This window comes from Mesoplodon densirostris, chromosome 9 (genome assembly GCF_025265405.1).
Source record: "Mesoplodon densirostris isolate mMesDen1 chromosome 9, mMesDen1 primary haplotype, whole genome shotgun sequence".
Taxonomy (NCBI): domain Eukaryota; kingdom Metazoa; phylum Chordata; class Mammalia; order Artiodactyla; family Ziphiidae; genus Mesoplodon; species Mesoplodon densirostris.
Window position 1 is genome coordinate 11,674,745 of NC_082669.1, and position 24,388 is coordinate 11,699,132.

The window sequence follows — 24,388 nt, forward strand, 5'->3', positions numbered from 1 at the left end:
TTCTTAAATTCCATACATATGTGTTAGCATACGGTATTTGTCTTTCTCTTTCTGACTTACTTCACTCTGTATGACAGACTCTAGGTCCATCCACCTAATTACAAATAGCTCAATTTCGTTTCTTTTTATGGCTGAGTACTATTCCATTGTACATTCAAGCAGCCCCATGGACTACAGGAAAGAGTTTCTGCAAGGGGCAAAGAGTCCCAAGAAAGTCCACTGGATGACCTAGGGGGCAACATATTATTCAATGCCTCTCTCTCTAAATCTGAAAACTCATTATTATGACTTCCAAGGACCCTGAGCCCAGAGATGTGAAGTCATGGGCAGACCTGGGTACTGCCTAGGCTCTGTCTGCTTTAAACTTAAAACTGAAGTGAGATAGTATACACAGCCCACTGCTGTTGAGTCAAGTTCATCAGAAAACAGAAGTGTCAATAATTTTTTTGGTTGAATTGCATGGTTAGACAGTTCCTAGTCTGACACTGTCTGGATGATGCATAAGCAAAGATACAAGAGTTACTCTAACATTCCTGCATATGTGTACTGATATTTTCAACAGAAAAAGATTGAGTTTATCTAATTTTTCACATTTTCTATTGGCCGACATACTTTTGTTACCTTGATGTAAGTTTCCATTTTTTTTCTAAGAATAGGCAAGATATTTCACATGTGTAGTGTAGTCCTCCTTTATCAATGGCTTTGCTTTCCATAGTTTCACTTACCCATGGTCAAAAGTGGTCAAGTGAAGGCAACTGAACCTGTAGAAAGCAAAATCTTGGCTACAGGGGGACTACTTAGGGTTTGGTGCTATCTCTGGGTTCAGGCACACACTGAGGGTCTTAGAAGGTATCCTCCACACCCGTGAATATGGGGGAACTACTTACTTGCGTTCATTTATTATGCATCAGTGCCCTGTCACCATAAGCTAAATATTGCTATTATAATTATACTTTAACCTTATGCTTCATATTACACAATTACAAATACAAGTTGATCCTTGAACAACACAGAGGAGTTATGGACCCTGCAGGCAGTGGAAAATCCACATATAACTATACAGTCAGCCCTCCTTATCTGTAGTTCTGCATCTGTGGATCCAACCAACTACACATTGTGGATCAGGTAGTACTGTAGTATCTACTGAAAAAACTCTGTGTAGGGCCTCCCTGGTGGCGCAGTGGTTGAGAGTCCGCCTGCCGATGCAGGGGATACGGGTTCGTGCCCCAGTCTGGGAGGATCCCATATGCCGCGGAGCGGCTGGGCCCGTGAGCCATGGCCGCTGGGCCTGCGCATCCGGAGCCTGTGCTCCGCAACGGGAGAGGCCACAACAGTGAGAGGCCCGCATACCACAAAAAAAAAAAAAAAAAAAAAAAAAAAAAACTCTGTGTAAAAGTGGACCCACAAAGTTCAAACCTTTTCTGTTCAAGGGTCAACTGTAGTTTTATTCACCTGAAGCAAAGGAGGGACCAACAAATTAAGTAGGACATGCACTGAATACATAAAAGTTCAGGTTACTCAGGACATTCTATTCCAGAGCTTCATAAAAAAAAGTGTAGTTATTCCCCACTCTCCTCTCACATGTAGCCATTTAGAGCACATAAAATTTGTGTTTTGCACACTTGGTTTTCTCAACAGTACAGCTTCTTACATAATAAAATTTATTTTACTTGCTAATTTTAGATTAAGTTTTATTCTTTACTGTTATTTCTTCTTCATAATAAGACATTGAGGAGAGGACTGGCAGCGTGAACACAGCCTAAAGGGGGTTAGTGCACCACGGCTAGCCAGGAGGGAGTCCAGGAAAAGGTCTGGACCTGCCGAAGAGGCAAGAGACTTTTTCTTCCCTCTTTGTTTCCTGGTGCGCAAGGAGAGGGGATTAAGAGCGCTGCTTAAAGGAGCTCCAGAGACGGGCACAAGCCACGGTGATCAGCGCGGACCCCAGAGACGGGCCTGAGATGCTAAGGCCACTGCTGCCACCACCAGGATGCCTGTGTGCGAGCATAGGTCACTCTCCACACTTCCCTTCTGGGGAGCCTGTGCAGCCCGCCACTACCAGGGTCCTGGGATCCAGGGACAACTTCCCCGGGAGAACGCATGGCGCGCCTCAGGCTGGTGCAACATCACACCGGCCTCTGCCGCCGCAGGTTCACCCTGCACTCCATACCCCTCCCTCCCCCCGGCCTGAGTGAGCCAGAGAGCCCAAATCAGATGATCCTTTAACCCCATCCTGTCTGAGCAAAGAACAAAGATCAGCGACCTACACGCAGAGGGGTGTCCAAATCCAAAACTTAGCCCCGGGAGCTGTGAGAACAGAGAAGAGAAAGGGAAGTCTCTCTCAGCAGCCCCAGGAGCAGCGGATTAAATCTCCACAATCAACTTGATGTACCCAGCATCTGTGGAATACATGAATAGACAAGGAAACATCCCAAATTGAGGAGCCAGGAGTCAGTGCTGTGCCTCTGAGGTGGGAGAGCCAACTTCAGGACACTGGTCCACAAGAGACCTCCCAGCTCCACATAATATCAAACGGCGAAAATCTCCCAGAGATCTCCATCTCAACACCAACACCCAGCTTCACTCAACGACCAGCAAGCTACAGTGCTGGACACCCTATGCCAAACAACTAGCAAGACAGGAACACAACACCACCCATTAGCAGAGAGGTTGCCTAAAATCATAATAAGTCCACAGACACCCCAAAACACATCACCAGACGTGGACCTGCCCACCAGAAAGACAAGAACCACCCTCAACCACCAGAACACAGGCACTAGTCCCCTCCACCAGGAAGCCTACACAACCCACTAAATCAACCTTAGCCACTGGGGACAGACACCAAAAACAACGGGAAATATGAAACTTCAGCCTGCGAAAAGGAGACCCCAAACACAGTAAGATAAGCAAAATGACAAGACAGAAAAGCACACAGCAGATGAAGGAGCAAGATAAAAACCCACCAGACCTAACAAAATGAAGAGGAGATAGGCAGTCTACCTGAAAAAGAATTCAGAATAATGATAGTAAAGATAATCCAAAATGTTGGAAATAGAATAGAGAAAATGCAAGAAACATTTAACAAGGACCTAGAAGAACTAAAGATGAAACAAGCAATGATGAACAACACAATAAATGAAATTAAAAATACACTAGAAGGGATCAATAGCAGAATAACTGAGGCAGTAGAACAGATAAGTGACCTGAAAGATAAAATAGTGGAAATAACTGCTGCAGAGCAGAATAAAGGAAAAAGAATGAAAGAACTGAGGACAGTCTCAGAGACCTCTGGGACAACATTAAACACACCAACATTCGAATTATAGGGGTCCCAGAAGAAGAAGAGAAAAAGAAAGGGACTGAGAAAATATTTGAAGAGATTAGAGTTTAAAACTTCCCTAATATGGGAAAGGAAATAGTTAATCAAGTCCAGGAGGCACAGAGAGTCCCATACAGGATAAATCCAAGGAGAAATATGCCAAGACACATATTAATCAAACTGTCAAAAATTAAATACAAAGAAAACATATTAAAAACAGCAAGGGAAAACCAGCAAATAACACACAAGGGAATCCCCATAAGGTTAAGAGCTGATCTTTCAGCAGAAATTCTGCAAGCCACAAGGGACTGGCAGGACATTTTTAAAGTGATGAAGGAGAAAAACCTACAACTAAGATTACTCTACCCAGCAAGGATCTCATTCAGATTTGATGGAGAAATTAAAACCTTTACAGACAAGCAAAAGCTGAGAGAGTTCAGCACCACCAAACCAGGTTTACAACAAATGTAAAGGAACTTCTCTAGGCAAGAAACACAAAAGAAGGAAAAGACCTACAATAACAAACCCATAACAATTAAGAAAATGGGAATAGGAACATACGTATCAATAATTACCTTATATGTAAATGGATTAAATGCTCCCACCAAAAGACACAGACTGGCTGGACAGATAAAAAAACAAGACCCATTTATATGCTGTCTACAAGAGACCCACTTCAGGCCTAGAGACACATACAGACTGAAAGTAAGGGGATGGAAAAAGATATTCCATGCAAATGGAAACCAAAAGAAAGCTGGAGTAGCAATTCTCATAGTAGACAAAATAGACTTTAAAATAAAGACTATTAGAAGAGACAAAGAAGGACACTACATAATGATCAAGGGATCAATCCAAGAAGAAGATATAACAATTGTAAATATGCACCCAACATAGGAGCACCTCAATACATAAGGCAAATAGTAACAGCCATAAAAGGGGAAATCGACAGTAACACATTCATAGTAGGGGACTTTAACACCCCACTTTCACCAATGGACAGATCACTCAAAATGAAAATAAATAAGGAAACATAAGCTGTAAATGATATATTAAACAAGATGGACTTAATCGATATTTATAGGACATTCTATCCAAAAACAAAAGAATACACATTTTTCTCAGGTGCTGATGGAATATTCTCCAGGATACATCATATCTTGGGTCACAAATCAAGCCTTGGTAAATTTAAGAAAATTGAAATTGTATCAAGTATCTTTTCCGAACACAACGTTATGAGACTAGATATCAATTACAGGAAAAGATCTGTAAAAAATACAAACACATGGAGGATAAACAATACACTACTTAATAACGAAGTGATCACAGAAGAAATCAAAGAGGAAATCAAAAAATACCTAGAAGCAAATGACAATGGAGACACGATAACCCAAAACCTATGGGATGCAGGAAAAGCAGTTTTAAGAGGCAAGTTTATAGCAATACAATCCTACATTAAGAAACAGGAAACATCTCGAATAAACAACCTAACCTTGCACCTAAAGCAATTTGAGAAAGAAGAACAAAAAAAAACCCCAAAGTTAGCAGAAGGAAAGAAATGATAAAGATCAGATCAGAAATAAATGAAAAAGAAATGAAGGAAACGATAGCACACATCATTAAATGTAAAAGCTGGTTCTTTGAGAAGATAAACAAAATTGATAAACCATTAGACAGACTCATCAAGAAAAAAAGGAAGAAGACTCAAATCAATCGAATTAGAAATGAAAAAGGAGAAGTAACAACTGACACTGAAGGAATACGAAAGATCATGAGAGATTACTATAAGCAACTCTATGCCAATAAAATGGACAACCTGGAAGAAATGGACAAATTCTTAGAAATGTACAACCTGCCAAGACTGAATCAGGAAGAAATAGAAAATATGAACAGACCAATCACAAGCACTGATGTTGAAACTGTGATTAAAAATCTTCCAAAAAACAAAAGCCCAGGACCAGATGGCTTCACAGGTGAATTCTATCAAACATTTAGAGAAGAGATAAAACCTATTCTTCTCAAACTCTTCCAAAATATAGCAGAGCGAGGAACACTCCCAAACTCATTCTACGAGGCCACCATCACCCTGATACCAAAACCAGACAAGGATGTCACAAAGAAAGAAAACTACAGGCCACTATCACTGATGAACATAGATGCAAAAATCCTCAACAAAATACTAGCAAACAGAATCCAACAGCACATTAAAAGGATCATACACCATGATCAAGTGGGGTTTATTCCAGGAATGCAAGGATTCTTCAATATACGCAAATCAAGCAATGTGATACACCATATTAACAAATTGAAGGAGAAAAACCATATGATCATCTCTATAGATGCAGAGAAAGCTTTCACAAAATTCAACTACAATTTATGATAAAAACCCTTCAGAAAGTAGGCACAGAGGGAACTTTCCTCAACATAATAAAGGCTATATATGACAAACCCACAGCCAAAATCGTCCTAAATGGTGAAAAACTGAAAGCATTTCCACTAAGATCAGGAACAAGACACGGCCGCCCACTCTCACCACTCTTATTCAACATAGTTTTGGAAGTTTTAGCTACAGCAATCAGAGAAGAAAAGGAAATAAAAGGAATCCAAATCGGAAAAGAAGAAGTAAAGCTGTCACTGTTTGCAGATGACATGATACTATACACAGAGAATCCTAAAGATGCTACCAGAAAACTACCAGAGCTAATCAATGAATTTGGTAAAGTAGCAGGATACAAAATTAATGCACAGAAATCTCTGGCATTCCTATACACTAATGATGAAAAATCTGAAAGTGAAATCAATAAAAAACTCCCATTTACCATTGCAAAAAAGGAATAAAATATCTAGGAATAAACCTACCTAAGGAGAGAAAAGACCTGTATGCAGAAAATTATAAGACACTGATGAAAGAAATTAAAGATGATACAAATAGATGGAGAGATATGCCATGTTCTTGGATTGGAAGAATCAACATTGTGAAAGTGACTCTACTACCCAAAGCAATCTACAGATTCAATGCAATCCTATCAAACAACCACTGACATTTTTCACAGAACTAGAAGAAAAAATTTCACAATTTGTATGGAAACACAAAAGACCCCGAATAGTCAAAGCAATCTTGAGAACGAAAAACAGAGCTAGAGGAATCAGGCTCCCTGACTTCAGACTATACTACAAAGCTACAGCAATCAAGACAGTATGGTACGGGCACAAAAACAGAAACATAGATCAATGGAACAGGATAGAAAGCCCAGAGATAAACACATGCACATATGGTCACCTTATCTTTGATAAAGGAGGCAGGAATGTACAGTGGAGAAAGGACAGTCTCTTCAATAAGTGGTGCTTGGAAAACTGGACAGTTACATTAAAAGTATGAGATTAGAACACTCCCTAACACCATACACAAAAATAAGCTCAAAATGGATTAAAGACCTAAATGTAAGGCCAGAAACTATCAAACTCTTAGAGGAAAACATAGGCAGAACACTCTATGACATAATTCACAGCAAGATCCTTTTTCACCCACCTCCTAGAGAAATGGAAATAAAAACAAAAATAAACAAATGGGACCTAATGAAACTTCAAAGCTTTTGCACAGCAAAGGAAACCATAAACTAGACCAAAAGACAACCCTCAGAATGGGAGAAAATATTTGCAAATGAAGCAACTGACAAAGGATTAATCTCCAAAATTTATAAGGAGCTCATGCAGCTCAATAGCAAAAAAACAAATAACCCAATCCAAAAATGGGCAGAAGACTTAAATAGGCATTTCTCCAAAGAAGATATACAGACTGCCAACAAACACATGAAAGAATGCTCAACATCATTAATCATTAGAGAAATGCAAATCAAAACTACAATGAGATATCATCTCACACCAGTCAGAATGGCCATCATCAAGAAATCTAGAAACAATAAATGCTGGAGAGGGTGTGGAGAAAAGGGAACACTCTTGCACTGCTGGTGGGAATGTGAATTGGTACAGCCACTATGGAGAACAGTATGGAGGTTCCTTAAAAAACTACAAATAGAACTACTATATGACCCAGCAATCCCTCTACTGGGCATATACCCTGAAAATCCATGATTCAAAAAGAGTCATGTACCAAAATATTCATTTCAGGTCTATTTACAAGAGCCCGGAGATGGAAACAACGTAAGTGTCCATCATTGGATGAATGGATAAAGAAGATGTGGCACATATATACAATGGAATATTACTCAGCCATAAAAAGAAACAAAATTGAGCTATTTCTGATGTGGTGGATAGGCCTAGAGTCTGTCATACAGAGTGAAGTAAGTCAGAAGGAGAAAGACAAATACTGTATGCTAACACATATATATGGAATTTAAGAAAAAAAAATGTCATGAAGAACCTAGGGGTAAGACAGGAAAAAAGACACAGACCTACTTGAGAATTGACTTGAGGATATGGGGGAGGGGGAAGTGTAAGCTGTGACAAAGCGAGAGAGAGGCATGGACATATATACACTACCAAACGTAAGGTAGATAGCTACTGGAAGCAGCCGCATAGCATAAGGAGGTCAGCTCGGTGCTTTGTGACCGCCTGGAGGGGTGGGATAGGGAGGGTGGGTGGAGGGAGACGCAAGAGGTAAGGGATATGGGAACAGATGTACATGTATAACTGATTCACTTTGTTATAAAGCAGAAACTTAAAAAAAAAAAAAAAACAGTCACGTACCAAAATGTTCATTGCAGCTCTATTTACAATAGCCAGGAGATGGAAGCAACGTAAATGCCCATCATCAGATGAATGGATAAAGAAGATGTGGCACATATATACAATGGAATATTACTAAGCCATAAAAAGAAACGAAATTGAGTTATTTGTAGTGAGGTGGATGGACCTAGATTCTGTCATACAGAGTGAAATAAGTCAAAAAGAGAAAGACAAATACCGTATGCTAACACAAATATGAAATCTAAGAAAAAAAATGTCATGAAGAACCTAGAGGTAAGACAGGAATAAAGACGCAGACCTACTAGAGAAGGGACTTGAGGATATGGGGAGGGGGAAGGGTTAGCTGTGTCAAAGTGTGAGAGTGCGAGATCAGCTCGATGCTTTGTGACCACCTAGAGGGGTGGGATAGGGAGGGTGGGAGGGAGGGAGATGCAAGAGGGAAGAGATATCGGAACATATGTATATGTATAACTGATTCACCTTGTTGTAAAGTGGACACTAACGCACCATTGTAAAGCAATTATACTCCAATAAAGATGTAAAAAAAAAAAAAGAAAAAGGAAAAAAAAGAAAGCACATTTTACTCAAACATAAACAAAGAAACAAAAAATAAGACATTGCTATCTGTAATAACTTACTGCTTGCTTAAAATACTTAAATTTAGAAAACAAAAAATAATCAAAGGTACACGGAAGAAAACAGATTTTTGAGACCTATAAGAAGAAGGAAGAGAAAATAAAAAGAAATGTTTTAAGATTTCACTAATCCCATTACTTTCTTGAGTCTATATGGAGATCAGCTGTATCCTATCAGTTCACAGACATTAAGTCCTATTCCTTTTGTAGAATTCATGAGTTTATGTACACGTGGCTGTTTCTTTTTTTGCTGTCATATCTACGAAATGTTTCTAGATGAGCTTTTGAGTGTTATGCCATTCCACTATGTTGGAAACCTGCTGGTAGGAACTGAGACTGAGCTATAAGAAGCGTCTCCATTAGTAGTTCAGAATAATAATGTTCCCAGAGAATCTGTAATTATTCCCATGTGCAGATAGAGCTGTGTTTCCTGGGAAACTGCACCCAGAAAAGGCATGACCCAGAGGTACAGTTTCCTGTGATGTGAACTACGAAACTTTAACATTTTCAGATTATAAGAGTATTTACTTGTACCATAAATGAATGCCAGGACCTGGATGACATTTTCTAACTCATGAGTGAGTTAGAAATTTCCTATTCTCTCCATAAGCCTTCCTTCCACTTTTCCTTGGAATAGGAAACCAGATCACACACCTCTGTTTTCCACTAGACACACACTGTGATTCTTTTGATACACAGTCTTTCTCACCTAATAAATACAGTATCTGCCCACAAAACCCAGTTTTAGAGTTTTGGGGGTGATTAATTCAACAGGTTGAATATGGATGATGAAAATTAGCTTTCCAAATTAAGTTCCTGTTCACACTCTTACTTTATATGATATCTAGGTGTGTTTACAAAGCCATGATTCCCTATCCATGAGTAAGATGCAGATTCACATCAAGCTAGTTAAATCAATCATTTAAATCTGTTTGTGTTTCATTATGTGGAAACAGAAGGGCATTAGACTAGTACTTATTTTACACACAATCCCAACATATAAAGATAGTTAAAAGAATAGCTATTCTGGTCAAAGTTGGCAAGAACTGTGGCCCTTTCCCCTTCCAGTCACATCTCATTTGGGCTCTGAGTCATCCCCACAGAACACAATGGCTACGTGCAAAATGTTTAAATAACTAGATTAGGAGATCTCCGACCCCTTCTCTTATTCAAGTTACCATAATCCTTTTAATTTATATGGGCATTTCCATCCTATCAGAATATATGGAGCTAAACGTATATAATAGAAAAAAGTTTATAGACATATATAATACAAAAAATAATATACTTTACTAAATTATGCCTTTCAAGTATAACAACTTAAAACTTGTTTTGTGGTAGTCTTAGAAAATTAAAACAATAATTACATTGACTTCATTATTACACTAAATGTTCTTCTAGAAGCAAACCAACCTTTTTGGAGTAGTTTTTGGAGTACTTGAGTATAGAGATTACTATAGGTTTGAAATGATTCTCTTAGAGTTTAAATAGGATTATTTAGAGCCATTCTTGATTGTTGAGTCCTAGATAGAAATGCTATTATCTCTTTTTTCCCAACCCAACTCTTACTGTAAACAGTAGAATATTATAAGATTTGCAATAATTATGATTCTGAGCTTTGAATTCAAATAATTAGGTTCAATTTGCAGTCTAACATTATAGTTTTCTCTGGCTCAGTTTTCTCTAAAATGGGTATAAATACATCATATATGGTTAAAAATGTTAAATAAAACTCAATGAGGTAATGAATAAAAATTCCTATCATAGCACATGTTATGTTATTTGAAATATTATGGAATATTATATTGAACAACCATAACATAATAGTAAAATGTTATTGTAAATTGGCCAAGTATTATTTTTTTTAAATCTAATAAATATATATAAGTTACACAAAGAAGAATGATTGATTATTTCCAAAACCCTTAGGTTACAATGAAGTCTGATGAAATGGTTTATTCTTATGTATACCAGGATTTAGAGTATCATGCAAATGAAAAGGCAGCTTCTAGGTTAAACTAATGCTCCTTGAAACTTTCAGCCATGACTTGGGCCAGTGAATTAAAACACGTTTGAATTAAATCAGAAAATAGTTACAGAATCCATTACTTCAGGAAGAAAAAAAAAAAAGTCCACAAGTATTTTTTGCTAACATTTTCTTAAAAATTAAGCGTAGCAACTATAACTCCCAAAATAAATTCCAAAATTTTTAGTACACTCTGTCCAATACCTCTCCAGTTGTAATTAGGTTATTCCTCCCAGCTTAACTTCTGATGATCTTGTATTGGATTTATTGTTCCAGTCTCATAATGATTTTGGTAAATGAAAAAAATTTCTCATAAAATCCAGTCCACCACTGGACTCACTACATAACAATATTTTTAAAAATTATTATTTTGGTTATTTTTTGAACAAATACTAAAAGCACTGTTTCTTTTCCTAATTTAAAACTACACAGTCAAGGACTGAAAAGTACATGAAGAGATTTCAAAAACATCTTTCAATATGTTACAATTCTAGAAACTGTTATAAATTTACTCTAGACAATTTATGCCATTTACAATTATGTATGAATTCACTTACTATAAATTAAAACTTTTAATTTCTCTATTATGATTTGTTCTTTAAACTTTGTATCATCATTCAAGAAAATAATTTGCTGATATTTGTAATAAGCTTCCTAAATATCCAAAAACTTGAATTTTTTTTATTCTGTTACCAAATTTTATATAATTTATAAACATTTATATAAATCAGAATCATTATTTGGAATTAATACAATTAAACATCCCCAGTAGCAATTACAATATCTTTGTTCATTTTTAAAAAATTCTTAATAAGAATATATCCAAAACATGCACTGCATTTAACCATGTAGACAAAGTTGGGTTCACTAAAAGTTGTGAAATTAAGATAGAAGATTGAACAAAATAATGACTCTCTAAAATAATAGGTAGTTAACAATTGCATATTAGAAAGCATGTTGGCATAGAGTGGCAAGTCATTTATAAGAACTAATCCCACTATACTGGTTTTTATTTATGTTGATTTTCATTCATAATTTAAATTAAAAATCATGTATAAATAGCCTAAGTAGACAATGAAAGTTCTGCAATAATCAAATTGGATAGTACATCATTTTAAATATTAACAAATAAATATTTACAAATAAACATAAGATTTTAAACATCAAGAAACAAAATGTCATAGGCTGGTGGACAAGGTTTCAATTTTTTTAAACATAAAAGGTAAGAAGATTGATAACTTGGAAAACAACACAAGCCTACATTTTAAAAAAAGCCTAATGACTTCAAGAAAACAGTTCCTGCTTGCTGTTTCTGTTCTATAACTTCTAACGGGTGTTTATACAGTAGTGTCATCTCCTATCATTTGGGAGATAGAAATCTTTTTATTTAAAAAAAAAATCATTATGACTTACCTTTAAAAAGGCTAAGAAGGATTTTTCAATCAAATGCTCCAACATTTGAACGGTCAATTCTTAGGAGGACCAAATGGTATTCTGCAGAAAACCCTACACTGAAATCCCCATTATAAAAAGTGTGAGTTTAAATATGCTTTAAGAAGAAAAAAAAAAAAAAACGAGACAGACAGACAGACGTCAGATCCCAGTGAGTGTTTCGCTGCAAGAGTAATTCAAACAAACAAACAAACAAACAAAAACCCCACACACATCCCACCACTGATATGGCTCCTACAAGTCTATTTTTATGTTCTGGTAAGGACCCATTACCTATATCTGAGATCCTCTGCAGTACTTTTTTTTTTCTTTTGGACATTTTCCCATCCAAGTAAGTCAGAGGCCAGAGAGACAAAAGGAACTAACTTGCTGAGTGGCCTCTAATATACTCTTTTACTACAGAATCATTATTCCAGATGATAAACTGGGCCCAGGGGTGGAAAGTGTAGATTGGGCAGAATTATCAGAATCTAACTTTCCTGCTTGAAAACCTCATTTCATAAAGTTTAAACAAAACGCACTTTTCATAAATCTAAAGTGTGTTGAGGCTAACAATTGCAAAAATGACTGGAGACTGTCAATCAACAAGGATGACAAACAGATATTTAAAAAAGGAAATAGCCTATTGTTCTAAGTGGAAGTTCTTCACTGTTTATTATTTTCTCTTAGTTTTATAGAAGTTTCATGAGCACAGCAAAATCCTTCTATGAAAGCACCCCAAATTAAATTTCTCTTAGATCTCTTCAGATAAAAAGACAACTGTTACATAACATTTAAATAATTCTACTATTTAGGATGACCCTTTAATATAAAAAAAGCATATACTAAAGTTACTTTAAAAGAAAGTTATTATTTTAAAATCTTGCACTTTGGGAGGATAAAAAAGACCCTCAATATTAGAAATACATTTTTACAAAGAAATTCTCAGAAACATACAGGCAAAAATCAAAATCTTCAGAAGGTTAAACTGTCATCTATCAGACAGACCAGCTAAATAAATGCCTCTAAGTCAGGCTTGAAAGACAACAACCTAACAGTAATAGACAGAAATACATTTAGTTCATCAGATCGTATTTAAACCAGTCCTCATTGGATTGCTCGTGCTGTCCCCTCTGGGCCTGTGTTGGATCCTCTCATTTGCTAGCCGTGCAATACAACTGGAAAGGAATCCAAAGCACTCTTTTCCCTCTAGCATTGCTTTCTCTTTCCAGGATATTTTTACAGACAAATTTATTTAAAAATTAATAATAAGTTATAAAAGTCTTCAGGTATATTGGAATTTAAAAAAAATTATCTGATCATTTAATTACAATAAAGTAGAAATGGCCTTCTGTAATCTCATTACGATTGATGCTTTTCATTTAAAAAGAATAACTTACAGAGATTTCAGATAATTTAAAAAGATGATTCCCTTATAATTGTGACCTTTTAACTTTGTTGTATTAATAAAAAGGTAGTATAAAAGCTAATTTAATAATTATTTTGATTAAGAGTATCTATTTTATTGTATTTAAGCTACTTTGATACATTTCCTTCTCGGCCTTCTCACAGATACACACACATACACAAACCCTCCAATGTGACAATTTAGAAATAGCCCACCAATATAGGAGTTCAGATGCCATTTTAAACAGCATATTTTTGTCGGAGACCGTCCTGGATCTGCAGGCAAGGCCTAGCACAGCTAGGCCTCCCAGCACAGCTGGTGGAAAATGCAGTATGAGAAAGCAAAGCTTCTCACACCAAGGACCTGGGAAAATAATGCAGTTAAAGTTAATTGGAATTGTTTGTATGATGTTCATGTCTAAAGTTCTGGGGGCTTCCCCAAAACAAGGTAATAGATGCTTTTCCCAAGGGAAAAAGATAGATGTGTCACATTTACCAACCCCATTACCAACGCATCGTCCCCCATATTGGGTGAGAACGGGCACTAGGGGGATGTTCCGATTAAGAAACCCCACCCTAAGGGAAAAACTTACAGATCTTTGGCCCCCATGGGGAATTTATGATATCTATAGGAACTGGTGGTATTGGTATAAAAACTGCCTAAGAATAAAGTCAAAAATGAAAGAGCAATATTGGCCTGAATGGAGGGCAGGAGCATATAAAGCAGAGAGTACCTATAATAGCATGGACATAGGAATAAATGTAGGGCAAGCCATATTTTGTAAATACTTTCTTAACCATCCAGACATGCCCCCTATTACAGTTAAGTGCCCACCAATTCATCAGAGAAAATTAAAGACCTTTAGGAATGAGGAAGAAATAGCAAAATGGAAAAAGAAGTTAGGAGATAATTACTATGTTAAGACAGGTTAAATATCTAACCAATGTCTAGACTGTGGTGACCATTAATATGACATTAGAATGTTAAGACCTGTGTAATCTTTATATATGCTAATAGAAGAACCGAACATCTTGGACCCTGAACTTTATAATAATGAAAAGGACATGATGTTAACATCTTGAAACGGAAACCAAAAGACCATATTCAATAGAACTGGACGTAACAGCTGTGAGTAAAACGTGCCAATACCCAGAAACTGAGAAACCAAGAAAAGTTCAAAGGACTCATATTCATATAACCACAAACAAGAGAGTTTTGCGACATGTAATGACCTAATGTTACCCCTATTATGCCTAAGGTAAAATGAAAGTGTATAAAAGAACCCTGTGCCATATAATAAATTGGCAGAATCTGCATGCACCTAGGAGTGTCGTGTACTCTGTCCGCGCCGACTCCGTCTTCCCCTCAGGCAACTCCTGTCCCGCTGGAGCAGGACTCCGGCATATTTTAAATATATTGAAAGGCTAGTTAAAATTATTATTTTTTAAAATTTTGGCTGTGTCAGGTCTTAGCTGCAGCATGCGGGATCTTTCATTGCAGTGTGTGGGCTCTTCGTTGTGGCACATGGGCTCAGTAGTTGTGGCACGCGGGCTTACTTGCCCCGCAGCATGTGGGATCTTAGTTCCCTGACCAGGGATGGAACCCACCTCACCTGCATTGGAAGGCAGATTCTTAACCACTGGACCACCAGGGAAGTCAAGGATAGTTAAATTATAATGAAAATTTGAACACTGTTAGAGAAAGATGATTCAGAAAAAATACATGTAAAATAGATGCCTAAGCTGACACTGAACTTACTTGGATCACTATTTACTCAGTAGCCTAATGCCATTCAAACACTGTGTCTCTGGAGAGGAAAATGTCACACCCTCCCATGAGCAGCCCAAAGAATCAAATTTACATTCCCAGAGGCAGCTGTTAAGTGTTCAATCCCATAGACAACCGTTCTGAGTAGCTTAGCACATAAGACCCAGGAACTCTAGAGCTAAGTAAAATCTGCAACCATATATCTATATTTTGAGCAAAATATTCACCTTGAACAAGGCAGAAAACTGCCGCACCCATTTCTGAGTAATGCATGTTGGGGTTTTCATTTTGAAAATATAATGTATGTGCAATATTTTGAAGGGATATTTTTATATGAGGCTATACCTTGCCTTCTGTAAATCCACTACAGCACTAGATAAAATTTAGTAGAATGAAAGATAAAACTGTCAATATGCTTAAGTCAGCTTAGGCACAGTGCTTTGGGAACTCTTTTTTTTTTCTGGAAGACCACTTAGAATTTGGAATCAGACAGACATCCATGACTTCTGGTGTTACCACTGCTAGCTATATTGACTGGGGATTAGGAGTTAAATAACTACTTATTCTTCTTTTCTTAATCAAAAAATGGAGAATGAAGTCTTTATTGAATTTGTTACAATATTGCTTCTGTTTTATGTTTTGGTTTTCTGGCCGCAAGGCATGTGGGATCTTATCTCCCTGACCAGGGATCAAACCCACACCCCTTGCATTGGAAGGTGAAGTCTTAACCACTGGACCACCAGGGAAGTCCCCATATAGTTTTGTTTACTGTGCTAGGACACTAGTAAACAGCAGAAAGTGAAATTTAAAAGTATGCACTTTTTTGGCAGGGGGAGTTTTACCAAATTTCTGTTCATACATGTACACAGCAATGTGTAAAAATGCCTGTCTCCATACATCACTCACACTGGTTTACACTAAACTTTGTTTTTTACAAGTACTTATTTTATCGGTAAATATTTAATTGAGTGAAGGTTCACCTATTTTCTTAAGCATATTGGCATTTATATTTTTTAATATTTGTGATAATATCTTTGTTCATCTTTTTTTCCCCCTGTGGGTTTGTTTGTCCTTCCTTATTAGCTAGTAAGGAAATAGCCAGTCTTCTGACATTTGACAGTTTTTAAAACTTTTTTGACTATTTTAAACTTTATTTTGATTGTATTTTTAAATTACTGACAATTTCAATTTTTATGCCATTAACTTTCCTTTTAAGTACTGTGTCATGCTTTGAAAGTCTTTCTCCAAGAATATAAAAAATAATAAACTTTCTTCTAGCATTTGTATGGTTTCAAAAGATCCTTTAGAACGGTATTTCTAGATGAGCTGATTCATGGAATTTAACACTTGTGAAATAAAAGAGGAAGAGTAAAATATGTTGAGTAATTACAAACATTGCAACATATTTGAGAAGCAGACAACGCAGGCATAATAAGAGTTCTAGAAGAGGAATCACACAGCCCAAGTCCTGACCACAGCTCTTTTAATAATAATAGGTTTTGTGAACTGGGCAGCACACAGTCCTCATATTCCTGATTTCCTTTCTTGTCAAAGAGAATAACGACAGAGCCTACCTACAGCCTCAAGCTGAAGATCAAGTTATATGGTAGATTTAAATTTAAAATGTAAAGATGTATGCAGATTCTATATAGTAGATAACAATTTTTAATTGATTCATTTTTTTTTACAGTCTAGCAAATGAAAAGAATTTTGGTATCATATGCTTTGTAATTCTAGTTGTATGGGCAATCAAAGACCTATAAATTATGATGGTGATAAGGTAACAGAGTTAACATGTATTGGGGGCTTACTGTCTGCCAATTGTTGAAATAAATGTTTCACATAAGTTATCTCATTGACCCACCACACCACCTTACTATGTTCTTTAGACAACTAGTGGAGGTCACACAGCTAGCATGTGCCAAAACAAGGATTAAAACCCTGAAAGACTGACTGAAGAGCCTATACTCTTTTCTGAAATAAAAAAAATATATATAAATAAGTTCTTGATCAATACCTCATTTACGTATTCTTTTCAACACATTTGTTCAAATTGAATAACAATTATAAATAACCTGCTCTTAGAAAATGATATCTAAGTACAATAAACAAGGAACGAACAGTGAGCATATTCTGTAAGTGGCAGTTAACAGAATTATTTTGAGATTAGCTAAAACAAAATTCATTCTGAAGACCTGTAACACATAACACTGTAAAGTATCTCAAAACATTAGTTACCGGTGTAAAACCACAAGGCAAAATTCGTCTTATCACTTTCCTTGGGCTAACTAATCATGAAGATTTACACACACACACATATTTATGCACTTGCATAGGACACCTGATTGTGTGTGCTATATAAACAAATACCTATTTTTTCAATAGCTGCCTTACATTTATTGAAGTATTAAACCAATGGCAGGTTCTACCTGCTTCATGTGGTGAGGAGGGGCTTCACATATATTTTATGTACATAAATATATATGTACATAACTTTAAAAGAGAATATTAAATGCACAAGACATAGCAGTACACGGTAATGCCAGCGAAAGCGTGAGAGATTAAAATGGAGGTTTTTAATATCACATTTAAAGGAAAATTTCAAAGGACGTCATTAAAGGTAAAATGCAGACCATCAGGGTCATTAAAGTTTAGACTTAAGCTATGTCATCTAATGAATAGAGCACACAATGAAAGTAAACTGACTGCATTAGTGATATAAAGTAAACTTCCCCATATGTCTCATAGAAGTCATGGTAGGAGCTGTGTGTAAAAGACAGATTAAAGACAGCACCTCTGTATATGTGGATACTTCTCATGTGGTCTGGGCCAGATCAATATGTAAATTTCACAGGCCTTCTAAATATGTTGGCGCACCTATCTTTACTTGAACCATTTGCAAAACAGACTTAACTCTCTAAGGAGAGTGGAGAAAAGTCAACATTTAAACAATACTAAGAACCTTAAGGAAGTGTTAAGATCAGCACAGTTGTCAGGACAATTTGTGTTCATACACTGGAAAGGAAATTATTAGGGGGAAAAAAACAGAAATCTTCAGGTAAAAGAATAACTAGACCTCAAAGCAGGTTGTTATGAAATAATAAGAAAAAATCAATAATCAATTACAAAAATAAGCATTTGGCTAACCAAATACCAGAAAAAGGTTGAAAAAAATTCTGTGAGCAATTAATTTATAATTTCCCATGGCAGAAATATAAAATTCATTGAATTGAGGGTACAACAGAGTTTTGTGTTGAGAAATGTCATCTACACTATAAATAGTCCCTGAAGTGGGGTCTTAAAAAGGAAATCAATAAAATAATTTTAAGAAGGGTTAGAGAAATCAATTTACACATTCACATTAGCTGATGGCTTGATCAAGGTGATATGCTTTGAAAGGCTAAGAAGCTTTCATTGTGATGAATGCATAAAAACAGAAAAGAAATCAGAGGGATAATGAGACTTAAAGTGATTTTGTTCCATTTAGTAAATAAACAGACATACTAACCATACTCTGTAGTCTGTCTTTTAAACAATTATATTGACATCTATGCCATCTGACAATCCGTTAAATTTAGAGATACACAGCACTTGGGTGTCAGATTCCTGAAAGTGTTAAACTCACACACGTGCATGCACAGGCACACACACACACGCACGCACACACACACACTTTTCCAGGGACACGGAAGCATACCTAATGAAATTCTTTTTTAAAGCTGAGAAATAAAATACTTTCTAAGAAGTATGTCACGTAACAATAATTTATCTTAGAAATCACCACACAGGAAATAAGATATTTCTGATGCCTTTCTTTTTCTGTTTGTCTGCTTGAAAATGGAAAAGTTTGATCCTTCTTCCCTGACACTTTGAAGAAACATTTGGCACAAACCTTGCATTTGAGTGGCACAGCAGCTTCTGCTAGAAGCTTTAAAGAAATATTATACAGCCTATCAAACCCTATAGTGAAATCAAATCGTCATTTTCCAGGTTGGTTCTCAGTGGGCTTACGGGAAGGATTTGCTTGTGGCTAAGCCAGAGTTTTCTGTCTTCCAAGAGACCAAAGGGTTTGGTTTAGAGTGCTGCTTCTCAAATGAACTCCTTGGAAGAACTTGAAATAAATTCTTAAGATTTCCAAGAATCCATAAGGATTCAAAGTGGGAACATCTTGCTCTAAATGTATTTTTCAGTTTGAACAAAGCCTCGTGTAATAGTCTGTAAAAACAAAACAAAAACCTGTGGAACACACATACATACCCACATATAGAGTGTATGGGTGTGTGTGGGTATCTATCTAATATATCAAATAAAACTTCCAGAAGCAAATATTTTCCTGGAAGTGTTATAAATCATTTAAATTTCTTTCTATATAGCTTATTTTCATGATTATATTCTATAAATCATAAACATTAAAATCCAAATAGAATAAAAGTGACAGACCACTATTCTATCATGCATAAGGTAGATATCATAAAAATTCAGAATCCTAAAATATCAGAACCCTGCAACTGTTCTGCATGTTTCTCTGTGACAGTTGGTTATCTGCTCTAATGAAAGAAATGACAACTAGTCAGGGGTACAGTAAAACCTTCCCTTTAGTATCTGCACACTTAAATTTTGAATAATAGAGAAGTTCAACTTACCTATTAAACTTCATTTTAGCCCTAACGTTTTAGTAGCATCATTAAAGTTTGTTTCACATTAGGGGGCACTGACAATGGACTTGATAAAGGAATTTACCTTATGATTAAGTAGAAAGAAATCTTCTATTCTGAAGTAGGTTTAAATAACATCAGCCGTGTCTTTATGCAAGTGTCTGTCGTCCTCATCATTCTCCAACAAGCGACCAAGGACTCAAATCATGTTCATTCTCACCATCCCCTTTCAGATTCCTGAATGTTGCTCTTCTATTTTGTCCGGAGGTTGTGATTTAAGTAAACAGTAGCAGGTTATGGAATCTGAATTGCTATGGAATGTCACCCTAAATGACTCTACTGGTCCTCCTAGTTTTGCACTGGTTGATTGGTACATTTATCCTCAGAGATTGCTAACACAACCGTTTTCCTGGCTTTCAGGGCCCAGGGCCCTCAGTTGTGGTATTTAGCAAGCAAACTGTCCTACTCCACATTGCCTCCTGTTTGTGGGTAAAGATACAAATGTGAATTGAGATGCTTATGCTGAGTGCATTTTAGTGTACTCTGTAGTACACCTTTTGTTAAGGACACAGGGCTTTCCTGTTGAGAGTGAATACGCTGAGATCCTCATTGTTTTCCCAATCTGTGTATACAAGGCTTGGGGCACCATCCTCCACGTAGTCCAAGGACTAAAAACATTTTCTGGACATGATCCAAGACTGTTGCAGGCCTGTTTTTCCTCTCATTTTCTACAACTCCACAGGGAAAACTGGATAATCACAGTAGGTTGAAGAAATGAGGACTACAGTGAGTAATATTTGGAGGTGAAATAAGCCCATAAAAATATGGAAACCATACCATTTCATGCAACTCAAAATTAAAAACCACTAAATATTTCCCATGTTATAAATAAGTCTGTCCCCAAATATTATTTTTATAATAAGTTTCAGTATAGGCTTCTCTCCTCCACAAGATTCTCAGTTTTCATTTTTCCTTCTTTTCTTCCTTGGTTTACCTTGCATTTATCTATCTCAGTTGATTTTTATTTGACATCTCATTATTATCTTTCTAATAGTTTTTCAAAATTAAATGTGGTTTTAGGTATGTAAATTTGAAATTGCATCCAAATTAACTTACTGCAATTATACTTACAAAATCACAGCTATTCCTAAATTAGCAGAAACCATGAATTCATTTGTTCCTTCACTCTTTTTTTTTTTTAAACATCTTTATTGGAGTATAATTGCTTTACAGTGGTATATTAGTTTCTGCTTAGTAACAAAGTGAATCAGTTATACATATACATATGTTCCCATATCTCTTCCCTCTTGCATCTCCCTCCCTCCCACCCTCCCTATCCCACCCCTCTAGGTGGTCACAAAGCACCGAGCTGATCTCCCTGTGCTAGGCGGCTGCTTCCCACTAGCTATCTATTTTATGTTTGGTAGTGTATATATGTCCATGTCACCCTCTCACTTTGTCACAGCTCACCCTTCCCCTTCCCCATATCCTCAAGTCCATTCTCTAGTAGGTCTGTGTCTTTATTCCCATCTTAGCCCTAGGTTCTTCATGACATTTTTTTTTCTTTCTTAGATTCCATATATATGTGTTACTGTATGGTATTTGTCTTTCTCTTTCTGACTTACTTCACTCTGTATGACAGACTCTAGGTCCATCCACCTCACTACAAATAGCTCAATTTCGTTTCTTTTTATGGCTGAGTAATATTCCATTGTATATATGTGCCACATCTTTTTATCCATTCATCCGATGATGGACACTTAGGTTGTTTCCATCTCCTGGCTATTGTAAATAGAGCTGCAATGAACATGTTGGTACATGACTCTTTTTGAATTATGGTTTTCTCAGGGTATATGCCCAGTAGTGGGATTGCTGGGTCATATGGTAGTTCTATTTGTAGTTTTTTGTTTGTTTGTTTGTTTGTTTGCGATACGCGGGCCTCTCACTGTTGTGGCCTCTCCCGTTGCGGAGCACAGGCTCCGGACGCGCAGGCTCAGCGGCCATGACTCATGGGCCCAGCCGCTCCGCGGCATGTGGGATCTTCCCGGACTGGGGCACGAACCAGCGTCTCCTGCATCAGCAGGCGGACTCTCAACCGCTGCGCCACCAGGGAAGCCCTATTTGTAGTTTTTTAAGGAACCTCCATACTATTCTCCATAGTGGCTGTACCAATTCACATTCCCACCAGCAGGGCAAGAGTGTTCCCTTTTCTCCACACCCTCTCCAGCATTTATTGTTTCTAAATTTTTTGATGATGGCCATTCTGACTGGTGTGAGATGATTCCTTCACTTCTTTTATTGATACACTCACATTATCCACTTTACGGGTATTTCTGTTTTGAAAGACATCTACCTCCTGATGGCAGTTCAATACACAATCACGGGTTTCCAAATATTACCAAAAAATATTTTAGTTACAACTGAACCTTATTCTGCCACTTATTCTTTTAAGCTCATATTTATTTACCATCCTGTGTAGAAAATATTTAAATTCTTCAAGCTATGAACTAAAAAAAAAAAGAAAGATTAAACTAAACTTTACTAAACTTTCTTTGGCTTATTTGCCATGCCATTTAGGTTAGGGAAAAAATACTGTGGTGATTTTCCTTTTTAAGTCTTTTGGTGCCAATTAATTACAGGGAAAACCTTTTCTTTCTATGATAAAACATTCTACCATTGAAGATGTCACCCTTTCAGGCAATCTTCCTCCAATCTTAGGTGAATAAAATTAAAACTGAAAATAGACAATATCTGTTTTTTGAAAAATTCCAACATGCATGTGTTAAGACATGTTTTAGGAGATTGGCTTCAATTTTTTAAAGATGAAACATAATGAGTAAGTATAACTAAATTCACCCATTTTGATTGACTAAATCATAATCTCGATGGGACATTTCTACATGCTTAAGAATCTCCCAGAGGAAAGGAAGATAGTAATGTTTCTTCAAGAACTTATCCTCAGATCCTTAGTACATCCTGTGTAGTGAGAAGCAACTAGTGTTCCGGAAGCCACAAGCAGCTGACTTTGCTTTCAGAGATGCGCCTCAATATTGAGTACAGAAGGAATGATTCAAAAGCTACCTACATATTTTGATTTATAAAACATGTATTAACATGGTACTAACATGGTACTAACATGATATTGCCTCTAAAGATGTCAGTGTTCTATTTAATATTTTCCTTTATTTAATTAAATCCCTATTTATTTGTTATAAGTTAAAGTGTTATCAAAAGTTTAGTGTTATAAGAACATATGTCTCCTCAGGACTCACAAAACCTAGGCTCCTTTGCTCAGTATGGGTGGGAGTTGATCTTCCCACTATCATCTTTCCCCATTCACATACTCTATATGTAAGAATGTGTAAGAATAAGGGAACATGTACTCATGCTGCCAGGAACCATCTCAAAACTTCAAGGGAGGCCAACCAGGGTAAAAGCCAACACCCAAATAAAGGGAAGAGCCAAGAAAAATCAGAAGAGACAGCACTTAGATCCAACTGTGCCTGAAGGGTGCTAACTCTGAAGTTTTCAATCAAGTGGGCCCCTCATATCCCTGTATCAATTCAGCTAGTTTGAGTTGAAAGTACTCAAACTGATACCCGGAGATTCTATGTAAAATATGGACTGTAGATCACATATATTTTATTTTATTATTATTATTATTTTTTTTTGTGGTACGCGGGCCTCTCACTGTTGTGGCCTCTCCCGCTGCGGAGCACAGGCTCCGGACGCGCAGGCTCAGTGGCCATGGCCCACGGGCCCAGTTGCTCCGCGGCATGTGGGATCCTCCCGGACCAGGGCACGAACCCGTGTCCCCTGCATCGGCAGGCGGACTCTCAACCACTGCGCCACCAGGGAAGCCCCGATCACATATATTTTAAACAACTAAACATATAACCAAATTTCTTGCTCATTAAGTGTGCTCAAGAAATATGATTTAATCAGTAGATTCCTAAAAAAAGTAAACAAAGAAAAAAAAAACCCCTGCAACATGGTTTTCTATAATATATGCAACAGAGGTTTTAATATTAAGCACATACAAAATATCACGTGACTATATTTTATTCATCTCTATATCTCCAGAATACTTTAGTGTCCTACTTGTACAAAGTATCGTAAAAAAGCTCAATTCATTATTTATTTGCTCACTAATGAGTTGCAAGGGAGTAGGTCCCAATGAAACTCCCTATAATGTATTCACTGGGATCTGTGTTTGGTAATATGCCAGATTCTACAATAGTGCCTGACACATAATAGGTGCTCAAATATTCATTGAATAAATGCTGAAAAACCTATACTACAAGTACCCCAACATACATTAAAGAGACATGGGTATGTTAAATACTTTGGTAGAAGAGTATATTTACTTTTCCAGGTTATCCAACATCAAATTTAAAAGGACTGGTTATTTTCCAGATGTGCATCTTTTACGTTTAGTAGACAGCA

The 24,388-nt window shown here is 36.7% G+C and overlaps 1 protein-coding gene across 1 annotated transcript in view; it reads right to left on the reverse strand.

Moving 5' to 3' along the window:
* Positions 1 to 24,388, reverse strand: part of LOC132495670 (platelet glycoprotein 4) — a 61,421-nt gene that overhangs the window by 32,050 nt on the left and 4,983 nt on the right. The gene's annotated exons all lie outside the window — the stretch shown is intronic.